Consider the following 12,956-nt stretch of genomic DNA (forward strand, 5'->3'; position numbering starts at 1 on the left):
CAAAGTCCCCACCATAGCTACTTATGGTAATGGGTAAGTGTGTTAAATCAGATTGCATTATATTTATGTTCAAAGTAAAGGCAAATAAACGTGTTACGAGAATATTAGAGAACAAATTGTGAGCCAAAATGCACAAAACAGCCCATTCGGGGGCAAAATTGGAAACATCACCAAAATAGCCTCGATATCGTAATTGTCACCTAGGCTTACATTAAAAAAATGTGTGAGAGGAAGCGGCGCATCGATCGGACGCATGGTTAAAGAGTTAGACAAAAAAAATGTGAGGAAAAAGGCGAAAACAGGCCATTAACATAAACAAAAAAAAAACCCCAAACATCTTGAAGCTTATCACGGTCACCTTCAACTAGATTAAAGAAACTTGTGAGAGCAAGCGGTGTGTATCGACCAAAAAATGTGATCAAAAAAAGACAAAAACGGGCCATTTGGGGGCAACATAAAAAATAAAAATAAATAAATAAAACCCAAACACCTCGGAGATCATCATAATCACCTCCTCCTAGATTAAAGAAACTTGCGAGAGTAAGCAGTGTATCGATAGGGCGCACAGTTAGAAATATAGACCAAAAAATGTGATAAGAAAGGCGAAAACGGGCCATTTAGGGGCAACATAGACAACAAAACCCCAAAGATCCCAGAGATCATCACGGTCACGTTCGACTAGATTAAAGAAACTTGTGAGAGGAAGCGGTGTGTTGATAGAACGCACGGTTAAAAATGTAGACCAATAAATGTGAAAAAAAGGCAAAAACAAGCTGATTGAGGGGTAACAATGCGAAACAACCTCAAACCAGCCCGCATATTAGGACGGTCACCTTAGCCTAGATTAAACAAACTTATGCGAGCAAGCAACACGTCGATAGGACGAATGGTTGGATATTTACACCCAAAAATGTGATAAAAAAAAGGCAAAAACAGGCCGTTTAGATGTTTGGTTTAGATGCCACCCCTATAGGGAAAAGCAGGTCGTTTAGATGAAGGCGAAAACAGGACATTAACAGGCCGTTTAGATGTTTGGTTTAGATACCAACCCTACAGGGAAAAACAGGCCGTTTAGATGCCACCCCTACAGGGAACCAAAGCAACTGGACTAACTGTATTCAATGGATATACTCAAATGGTATATCTTCCAGGATTTCAACAAAAATCTTAAAAGCTATCTGAAGTAGATATGAATCTAGATGTTTGGTTTGCCATTATGTGAAACCTTGAGACTTGTTAATACTTTGCATTTTTCTTGTAGTTGTTCTATTAACCTTTTCTACTAGGTTTTTTTAATTTATTTAATTTTAAAAAAACGTTCGCTTTTGAGAATTCGTTCCTTGACCTTAGTAGTATTAGTGTTTTTTGTTTGCTGCTCCAAGATTTCACTTTGAAAAATCTAGAAATCCCCTAGATGTTGATTTGTGATTATGTATCAATTTTAAGCAGAATATAGCAATCACAATCAAACAATCAAGACAAAGAGACACAACGATTTTACGTGGAAAAACCACAATTGGACACCTCCAACTGTGATCAAAAAACCACAGGCAACAGCCACAAAACAATCCACTAAGAAGATTTAAAAGAATTACACAGGTATACTCTCAATTACCTAGCGAATCCATGCCTAATTGAACCAACCTCTATGTGCCTCTTCCAACCCGTCTTCACCTCGGAATTGTCTTTACGATGAGCCACTCCAGAATCCACCGAAGCTTCAGGCTCGAATTCTTCACAATCCACCGAAAAACAACTCTCTCACTCTTATGTATAACAAACAAAACCTTTGATGTACTCTCTTTAAACCATGAGTTGAATACTCAATAAAACATCAAAGAAAACTAACAAAATATCCCCAGATATAAACCTTAAGAACCAAAAAGAAGATCTGGAGGAATTGTACAAGGTTTGGAAGAAAACCAACTACTTATAGAAAACCAAAGTAATCCTAGTTTCTTTAGAAAACCAAATCCTTATCGAAATTCGAAAAACTGTATTCGCGCGGTCCGCTCGAGCGCCCAACAGCCCGCTCGAGCAGCTTCAGCAAAATATGCGTGTGACAAAATAGAGGTCCGCTCGAGCGCTTGATAACCTGCTCGAGCGCGAAATCACACCTTCCAGTATTTTTACAGACCTAACAAACTTCTGAAACCTAGCATTCTCCGCTCGAGCGGGGGAATGTCCGCTTGAGCGGACAGGCGATTTTGAATGCATTTTTGCATTTTGCTTCGGGGGCGCTGCCCCTCGACCCTACCATGGCGCTGCCCCCTAGACCCCCGCGAGCTGACCGGGCAGCTCGATCCCCGTCATAATCAGCGAAGTGGCAATCTTGAAAGCATTAGCATCACAAACTTCTCTGAAAGGCTCGATTCAGGTTAGATTCGCATCTAACAACTCATAGCCTCACTGAAATAAAAAAAAAACGAATAAATTACAATTCAAAGGAGTTTTGTCAAACGGGGTTGCCAAGAATAAAACCTAACACACTTGCTTAGAGTTATTTTTTAATCTTGCACTTACAGTCCTTTCTTTTATTATTATTATTATTATTATTAATGGAAAACATTTGTTCATGATTTTTTATGCTTCTCAAACAATTTGGATTGGTTAGCAAATGCTGGTTTAACCTTCTATTGTAGACACGTCTAGAGTCCTTGGATTTTGAAGCTATCATTTTTGCAAAATAGGTAGGTGCTCCTGCCAGTTTGTTGTTTTTTTGAATGAATATGTTATTGGTTTGCTAATTTATTTTAAATAGTCTGGGCATACATCTAGTTTTTCCTTTGCGGTGGGTTTAATGTGATGTAAAATCAGTTATATATTTTTTCAAAGTGATTCCGAGAACTAGATCAATTTTTAGTTAGTAGACAGGTTTAATGTGGTCGATGGTTGGCTTTGGCATGTTGTCCATTGGTGATAAAACCCTAGTGTCCATTGATGATCACCAGCTTTGGTAAGGCTCTCAACAGCCATAGCCAATCACTATATATATGGAAATCTCTCTGTAAAAGGTCCGAACCAAGGGGCTGTGAGCACACTAAAAGGTCCGAACCAAGGGGCCATAGCCAATCACTAGGGTAATCTCTCTGTAAAAGGTCCGAACCAAGGGGCCATAGCCAATCACTAGGGTTTTACACTTGGCATTGTGAGAGCAGTGACAGCATGTAACATGTTATGATTGGAAAGATCGAAATAGTTAATGCTAGATTATATTGGATAGAGAACCAGAACCATATTGTAATTGATATGAGAAGAGTCTGGAGTCCTAGCGTATCATTTAACCTGATGTTAGTTAGATTCTTGCTTATCTAGTTTTGAAGAGCTAGGAAGAATATCAATGATTGAAGAAGAAAGGTCAACGTTCCTTGCATAACCAACTGCATAAAGTTTATTTCTGTGAAGATATAAGTTCTACTTTTGACAACAATATCCAATTTACTGATGGTCCTGTTTTTGTAGTATCCAATTAATATGCGTTAAGAAGAAATATTTAGGTTGCGTTTGGTAGAGTTTTGTAAATATGATTTGAGAGTATGAGTTGTATTTTGAGTTTGTGAGTTGTGGAATTATGATTTGAGTGTAGAAAATTTGTTTGGTTATGGTTTTTAATAGAGTGTTGAATTGAGTTTTCAATTGTATGTGGAATTGAGTTTTGAAAGTTTGATGTGACATGTGAAATAAGAAAATTTGTTTGGTGATGAGTTTTCAAAATAGTTTTCAAAACTTAATTCAACCTATAATTGATAATCAAATACACAACTCATAACTCGATATCCGTATTTTTTATCAACAGTCATAAACCAAACTATTTTTAAAATACTCAAATAAAAAAATGATTTTTTTTCAATTAATTGTTTTTAAGTAATTTTTTTGAATAATTTTTTTTTCAAATAACTTCTATGTCAATTATTTTATGTCAATTAATTTTTCTATCAATTCATTTTTTAGGCCTGTATAAACATTAAAAATATTTAGAAAATTAAAATATTAAAAATATTCCGAAAAATAAAATATGAAAAATATTCCGAAAATTAAAGTATTAAGAATATTAAAAATATTCTGAAAATCAAAATATTTACAATTAAAATATCAAAATATTAAAATATTTTTATGAAAATTAAAATATTAAAAATATTCCTATAAAATAAAATAAAATATTTAAAATAAAAAAATTAAATAATATTTAAAATAAAAATTAAGTTATTTTTGAGTTTTGAAAAGAATTTTGAGTTGTGTGTTTGGTTATGATTTCTGAAAAGTAATGATTGTAGTTTGAAATGAGTTCTGAGAAATGTGTATAGAATTATGATTTGAAAGCTGCAACCAAATACCACACTCAAATCAATGGTGGAACTATGTTTTGAAATCTAAACCAAACAGAGCCTTAAATTTCAATCTCATCGATATTATGCTCATTTATTTTAGTATAATCTACCAAATGAAATGGCACAACAAAAATTGATGGCTGTCAAGAATTTTGGATGTAGAAGTAAATCACTCAACTCAGCCATGAATAGTACTTCAATTGTTTGTTTGTCTCAACTTGAAAGTAATGATTCTAACTTAAAAGAATTAATCTAGGGATCCAAATTAATCCAACCAAAAATTCTAGATGAGTGATTGTGTGGTGAAGATTAATTTGTTTAATGTGGGGTTCATGTGCAAAATAAATCTGAAGTAAGATAAAGATTCTGAATAATTTTTGAATTGATAAGGGTAGGTTCGTAATATTACTGAACTTAAAATTGTTTGTTTGTCTTGCTTACAACATGGACATGGACAAGTAAAAGTTAGTAATGGGTTGTGAGCACACTACATATTAAAGGATAAGTTTTATTGTATGCCCTCTTTTAGTTCCTGTGTTTGCCTTTTTAGCAGACCATTTTCTTTAACTATCAAGTTTGAAACAGTCTCAAAACAGGCCCCATATCATATATAAAAAAAATTTTAAAAAATGATATAAGTTTCCAAAAAGGCGAAAAAGGGTTGTTTGGGGACAACAATTGAAAATAGCCTCGAATCAGCCCCCATATCATAACGGCCACCTTCGCCTAGATTAAAAAACTTGTGAGACTATTGGATATTTAGACCAAAAAATGTGATAAAAAAGGGGAAAAAAAGGCATTTTGGGGGCAAAAATTGGAAAAAGGACTCGAAACAACCCCGAGAATATAACGGTGACCTTGGCGTAGATTAAAGAACTTGTGAGAGCAAGAGGCACTTCGATAGGATGCACTGTTAGGATGACCAAAAAATGTGATGAAAAAGGCGAAAACAAGCTGTTTGGGGGCAACAACTAGAAATAGCCCCGATATCATAATAGCCACCTTGGCCTAGATTAAACAAACTTGTGATAGCAAGCAGCGCGTTGATAGGATGCACAGTTAGATATATAGACCAAAAAATGTGATAAAGAAAGCAAAAAATAGGCCATTTGGGAGCAGCAATTGGAAACAGCCTCGGATCAGCGCCTATATCATAACGGTCACCTCGGCCTAGATTAAGCAAATTTGTCAGAGCAAGCGGCGCGTCGAAGAGACGCATGGTTACAAAAAGCCCGGCGAAAAAATGTGATAATCCCAACCTCGTATCTTCCACTCCCCTCTCACACTTGCCCTCCTCCAAGTAAAAGTTCAACCAAAGCATTTTGAATTTAGAATTAGAAATACAATTTTAAATTAGTTTCCATTGTTGAATCACAGGTCAATATTGGCAAATTGTGGAACAATAGTTAGAATTGATATATACATATGAATGCTATTGTTTTATTTACAAGATGGCATTGATAGTCATTTAATTTGTTCATGTTTCCTTTACTTTCCAAGTACATTTTTCATTTTTTGTTCAATTATACAATAAAGTGATGTGCAAATATTTTCATAAGAAAATTATTTGACATTATTTCTCATTTTCTTTGGTACAGATGGATGATCTCGTGCACGAAGCTAAATTGTACAGGATTATAAGCATATTTGGAAGGATTATATATTTTTGGATAGATGTGTATGGAAAAGATTTGGGTAGACTAGTAGTTATATTTTTGGATGGATGTGTATGAAAAATATTTGGGTAGACAACAAGTACTTGTTATGTTTTAAATTGTTATGCTAGATGTATGTAACTTGGATGATTATATAGATTACAAGTGGATTTTTAATAGGCGAAATGCGTAGTTTGAAATTAATTGTGGATGAAAACTTATAATAGTTGTTTCATTAAACAGGTTCAGGATTTGATGATTTATGTATTTTGTCGAATGTTCATCATTCAATTGATTTGAATGATGCTTGGAAATTACATATTATATTGAATCGATTGGATGAATTATTATGAATTGCAGGTTTATTTTGTTTGATGTTGGTGACCAAATTTTGATTTTTTTTTTTTCTTGTTTTGGCGACCAATTGATTAGTTGGGAAAGAGAAGTAACACTTTTGTTGACTAAACAAGGTAGGCGAGAGGGTACATTTGGCAATTAAATATTTAGTTGTTAAAATCATTAATTTTGGCAACCAAAGGATTTCGTCGCTAATAGGTCAATTGCCAACTAAAGTTTTAGTTGCGCAAACATTCTTTTTCACGACTAACATGTTTGGTCGTGGAATGTGACAATTGCCGACCAAACTTTTTGGTCATGGAATGTGCCATTTGCCGACCAAAATTTTTGGTCATGGAATCTAACAATTGCCGGCCAAACTTTTTGGTCGTTAAATGTACGAATTGCCAACCAAACTTTTTGGTCGTTGAATGTGACAATTGGCGACTAACATGCTTGGTCGTAGAATGTGATAATTGGCGACTAACATTTTTGGTCAGGAAAATATAACTTTTCGCAACTAAAGTGTTTTAGCTACTAAATGGATTCGTCCAATAATTATATATTTAACGACGAAAAATTTGGTTGGTAAATAAAACTTTTTCCCGATTAAAAAACTTTTTAGTTGCTAATTACTTTTCGAGACTCTCAATTGGCGACCAAAGCGGCGACCAAAAAAATTAGTCACGGATAACTTTTGCCGACTAAAAATGGACTTTTGCCCACTAAATTTTTAGTTGGCAAAAGAACGAATTCCTGTAGTGACATAATTAACGAATTACTGATGAAAATGGCTTAAGTGTTATGCTAATTAAAATGTTAAAAGATGTTAGTTTAATTATGTCAAAACTGTGAGACTAACTGTGTTGGGTTTTTTTGTAATTGACAATCTCGTTAGACAAAAATATCATTCAATTGTAATTGCTTTTGTTTTATTTGTTCTATGAGATTATGAGAGTTTAGATGCGAATCCAACCCATGTTGTGCCTGAGTAAAGGAGTTTGTGTTAACATTTCGTATCTTGACTTGAGCAATCCTTGTTTGCCTCTTCGCTGACTAAGTATGGGGATCGAGCAGTATTTCGTGCACTCGAGTGGTGAAGTAGTTCTTTCAGTATCTCAGCCTGTGTTCTAAACTTCTGGAAAATATGTTTTTACCACTCGAACGGTAGATGTTGGGCTCGAGCAGTTGGCCTATATATGAGTTCCACATTAATCTAACTGCTCGAGCGGTATTTCTTGCACTCGAGCGGTATTCGCGACTCTATTTGTTATAAAGTGCGTCATTTGCTCGTTTTAGGATTTAACCCATCTAGATTCTCAAAAAGGAGTAAAATAACAAAATGTTCTATATTGGAATGTGTTTGTATATGAGTTTCCTTGATGTGTAGAAGGTGATTGATTAATCAATAAACTACATATTGGCAAAAATAAAGAGTTATTTTTGTTCCTTCATTCACAAAAAGAAAAAGGTGTTCATCGGTGGATTCGGGGGAAATTGGACCTGAAACTTTGGTGGATTCCAGAGTGGCTCATTATCGTGGATTCGATATCGGTGTAATGGATTCAACGTTTGGCAAAGTGATTCCGAGATGAAAACGGTAGTGGAAGAGACACATTAGGTTTGATTCAATTCAACCATAGGTTCGCTAAGTAATTGAGGCTTCTCATGTGTAATTCTTTTTTGTCTTCTTAGTGGATTATTTTATGGTTGACCCATGTTTTTTTTATCACAATTGAAGTAGTCTAATAGTCTTTTTTTTCACGTTAAATTGTTGTGCCGATTTGTTACTGATTGTTTGATTGGAATTGCTATTCATCGTTTAAAATGGAATCATAATCACAAATCAATATGTCAAAAGTTTTTAGATTTTCTAAACTGTATTTTTTTCAAACCTCCAGAGAGGTGGGCATAATTTTTCCAAAATAAAATGTTCTTTACTTCTTTAATTAGGTGACTATTACAACTTTACTGAGTTTCTAATATTTGAGTTATAAAATTATTTTATTTTAACTATATTTAATTATGCTGAAAAATAAGATACAAACTTGCTTTTTAAACTCAGTAATGTGTAAAAGAGGTAATTAGTTAATAATTAGATGTGTAATAGAGACCCAATTATGCCAAATTTAATATTTAAATGTTACCATTATATGACTTAATCCTCTAAAGCTTTTTATTAGTAGGTGCTCGGTATAGTTATGCGATTTTTTTTTTTTTTTTGTTTTTATAAACTATATATTCCTATATATATATATATATTTGTAATCTTGAAACTAATGTATTAATATGTGTACTAATGGTGGGCATCAACAGTGATGGGATGGTGGCGGTAGCATTGGTAATATTTCAATTCGAACATATTTTCTACCTTATAAAAGTAAAAGATATTTTCTACTCAAATTAATTTATTTTTCATCGTATCTTATCTAAAAAAATGCTGAAAAATGTATGAAGTTAAATATTTCCAGTCAAAGCAAATAGAGTGTAAATATCAAATATTACAAAATTTCTTCTACAAATACTAGAGCCATTGGCTAGTGAAAGCGATGAGATTTCCAAGAAATGCTAAAGGCCAATTCATATACAAAATAGTCGTATGTTGAGATTGTTTAGAAGTGTACTTCAAACCAATTTTGTTATTAATTTAAGGGTAAATTACGTTGTCAGTCTCTATATTTTGACTCTCGTGTCAATTTTATCCATGTAATTTCAATTAGATCAATTTGACCTTGAATTTTTTTATTTTGTCTCAAATTAATCCAATACTTCTAATTGTTAGCATTTTTAATGGTAAATGTGCACATCAGCGGCATGTATCATACTTGTAGGAGCAAAATTGTTAACTCGATCAATTTAAGGACTTAACCTCAACCAATTCAATAAATTTTTTTGTCAAAAACTCCACCGACATTATCAATTAGACTAAATTATAGTGACTCCGGTTTTGACCTAACCTATTTGATATTTTAGGACTCGGGTTTTTTGGTTTCCAAATGTTATTTATATCTTTTTCCCATTTATTTTTTACTTGAGTTTGGCTTTTGAGTTGGTTGCTTAGTTTTCAAACTTGTGTTGCCTAGATTTTTGCTCTTCCGCACGAGCGGCATTTCTTGCGCTCGAATGGGCTTTACAAACTCTCAGTACTTTTGCAGGTCTTCAAAATTACTGGGAGAGTGTATTCTACGCTCGAGAGGCCTTTCTTGCACTCGAGCGTTGGCCTGTTGTTTGTAAAACTACTAGATGTGTGTTTTCTACGCTCGAGCGTCACTTCTTGTGTTCGAGCGATGTGTGTCTCTTTAATTGTGTCTTGGCGCTCAAGCGGAACAACTTATGATGTCTAACGCTCGAGCATCACTTCTTACGCTAGAGCGAACTGTGCGTATATCAGTTCACAGCAGCACCCTTTTTACATCACTTTTTTACATCTTTTTCCACCAAAACACTAGATCAGGACTCTCTCTCTCTCTCTCTCTCTCTCTACATTTTCACCTAGTTCTAGTGATATCTCTACCCACTTGCCTTTGTTAAAAAGTGTAACACCCCGAAAATAAACCAACATAAATCAACCACAACGACTAATAATCACCAAATAATGACACTAATCCTTCCACCTTTACATGATTAATGAACGAGCTTATACAAAAGTCTCACATGCGAATATACATTGAATGGTATGAAAAACACATGAACCTATAGCATGTGAAGCATCTAGTCTCAAGAAATTAAAATGCCCTTAAGGGCTTACATCTTCCAAGGCATAAGCCTGCTTACACAAAATGGTCTTTTGAACCCATACATGTTTAGCCCTTAGCTTACAAAAATTTACAATCACAACAAAGAGCCTTGTGCTCTCCAAACATAATTCCACGCCCTAATTTGGTGGGTTCACTACGTCCTTTCCTGCACCAAAACCCATAGGGGTGAGCATGAAGCCTAGTAGAGAAATCCTTACAAAGTATATACAGTTATGCAATTTTTCAACATTTAATGAAAATGCAAATGCCACGCCATGCCATTTCAAAATAATCTCATTTCATGCTCTTCTTGAAAACCACCATGCTTCAATAACATTTGCAAGCTCATAAATTTTAAATTTCCAATCTTAATTATTAGGGGCAGTAAATACGACTCAGGTAATCCCTAGGTTGGTGTCTGCAAGTAGGCTCAACAAGCACTACCAATAACCCCACTTTATCGGTTGCTAACCAAAAGGGAAGTGGTACCTCCTCCGCGCGTATTTTCGGTCTTTTACCCCGGACACTCAGGCCAACTTATCAATTTCATCCACACCTCCTGTCTGGACTTACCAATGTATTTACCCCTTAAGCATTTCCATAGTTGTTTCGTTCTCAATGTAAATGATTTATCACAACTCAACTCAAAACTTGCAACAATGCAAAGCTAGAAATTCCAATGCAATATGTCAAAGCTAAATACAAATTTTGTAATAGTCAATTGAATGGAAAAGCAATGCAATAATCATCATTATTATATAGCATTTATTCATCACCCATTTTCTCAACATTGATTCATCATAATCAAACTTTACAACCCCTTATTAATATTATCAAACATAATACCCATAATTCCACCCAATTTCATCACAAATGAATACCTACGCATCTCATATTTAATCGACAATTCGCCAACCCATACTTGTTTAAAATCTTCAATTACAACCATCCATCCTCATGTTTCACACATTCCATGTAATGTATTATTCTCTTATACATAACAACAACTTGGTTAATTTCGAAGACCCCAACCCAGTTAAAAAACAAGGTCCATAGTTTATGTCTTGACTAATATGGGGGATCTCCCCCCCCCCCTTTTCAAAAGAGCACACACACACATCTCCACCATCATCTCTTACACAATGTGAGTAAAAACCAACAAGAATTAACTAAAAAGATTTGAGATTTGAAAGCCCTCTTTTGAAAATCTCTACATTTTGGGTTACAAAACCAAAATCAACATAATAGCTATAATAAAGAATTTAAATCAACTTCAATGTTGCAAAACTTGTATATATAACTCAAGAAGGTCCCTACCTCAAGGTTTGATGAAGATAGGAAGATGAAACCCTAGAAATCAAAGATGTCCAAACTCAATCTCCACCAAACACAATGTAGCTCTAGCTTTAATCTTCAATACTTGTGAGAGAAGATGGATCTAGACCCAAAAGATTGCAAAAAATCGAGGGTTTTGGATGTTTGTTGGAAGTTTTTAGAGAGAAGGAGGAGCAAAAATGACTTTTAGAGTGAAAGGGGAAGGTTAGAAAATGATACAATTTTGGTCAAAATGAGACAAAAAAAAATAGAGTTTTCGAACTGCTAGCGTCCCGCACGTGCTGCATGTGCCCCCGCACATGCGAAGCTTTCTTCCCGCACGTGCGGCCTCCCTCTCCCTGCACCTGTTGTGCCTCGTGCTTTTATTTCAGTGACTGCCCAAGTCCTCCCTTGTATTCCGCACATGCGGCCCTCTCCCACAAGTGCGGCCCGAGGCCCCCGCACGTGCGGCTCAACTATCCAGGCCAGAAATTTTCAGTTCGACTCCCGACACACCGGACTGACTTCGCAGCCTCCAAAACAAGTGAAACCCATCACCGGAACAAACAAGAATAAGAATTTTGAGTAAAGTTTCTGAATCACTACAAACCCAAATGATTGACAAGATTGTAAGTGAAACTTGACACACTAACGAGACAAATTCAAGGTTAAACAAAAGGAAAAGAGACGAATGGCATACTAGGTCATCACAAAAAGTTAGAGCATCTCAAGGGCTACATTTTGATCCGATTAAAGCTTGGTTTCAGCGTCCTTGAAGTTTCTCCATATCTTCCTTTAGTCTTCTAAGCTTGAGGTAGGGATTTTCTATACCTTCTTATGATTTTTAACTTAGTTATTGGTTATTGTGTAACAATGGTGGGTTTTAGGAGTATTTTGGACAGACCTAGGGTTTGGGATGTAAAATCAAAAGAGGGGTTTCTAGTGAATGTGATATATATAGTCATGGGGTTTGAAAATCAGGTTATATTGTACCACAATTGTTGATTTTGGCATTTGGGTTGACCTTTAGGAAAGAGGGAAGTTAATCTAAAATGGTTCAAATATTTATTTTGTATAAATAAATGAAATTAGTATTATAAATATGAAATTGGATGAATGCTGATGTAAATGGTGGAGTTGGATATGCATTACCTCACACTTTCGAAAATTTGAATAAATTATCTATCTTGGGATTGAATATCTATTTATAAATATTTGTATCGGGCTATTGGTAAAGGATAGCTGTGATTGTTATAGAAATTGCATGAGGATTAGGTGAATTAAAACCAAATTTCTTTTGAGTTGTCATTGAATATGACTATGTTTTAAATAAATTTTATATGTATTATTGTTTGGGAGGAGAAAGGGGATGTACTCCATTGTTTGAGAATAGATAGGGGATGGACTCCATTGAAATTAAGTTGGCCTGTGCGTCCAGGGTGAAAGTCCCGAAACTACGCTTATACATTGGTGCCGATCCCGCGGACGAAATTTCTATAAAATGGCAGATTAAAGTGTTTGTGTGATAATGGTGTTAATTTGGGAACACTGAGTTGTAGTCTCAGATGGGTTTTCTGAAAGATAAT

This window comes from Camellia sinensis, chromosome 2, assembly GCF_055761805.1.
Source record: "Camellia sinensis isolate YWXY chromosome 2, ASM5576180v1, whole genome shotgun sequence".
NCBI lineage: Eukaryota > Viridiplantae > Streptophyta > Magnoliopsida > Ericales > Theaceae > Camellia > Camellia sinensis.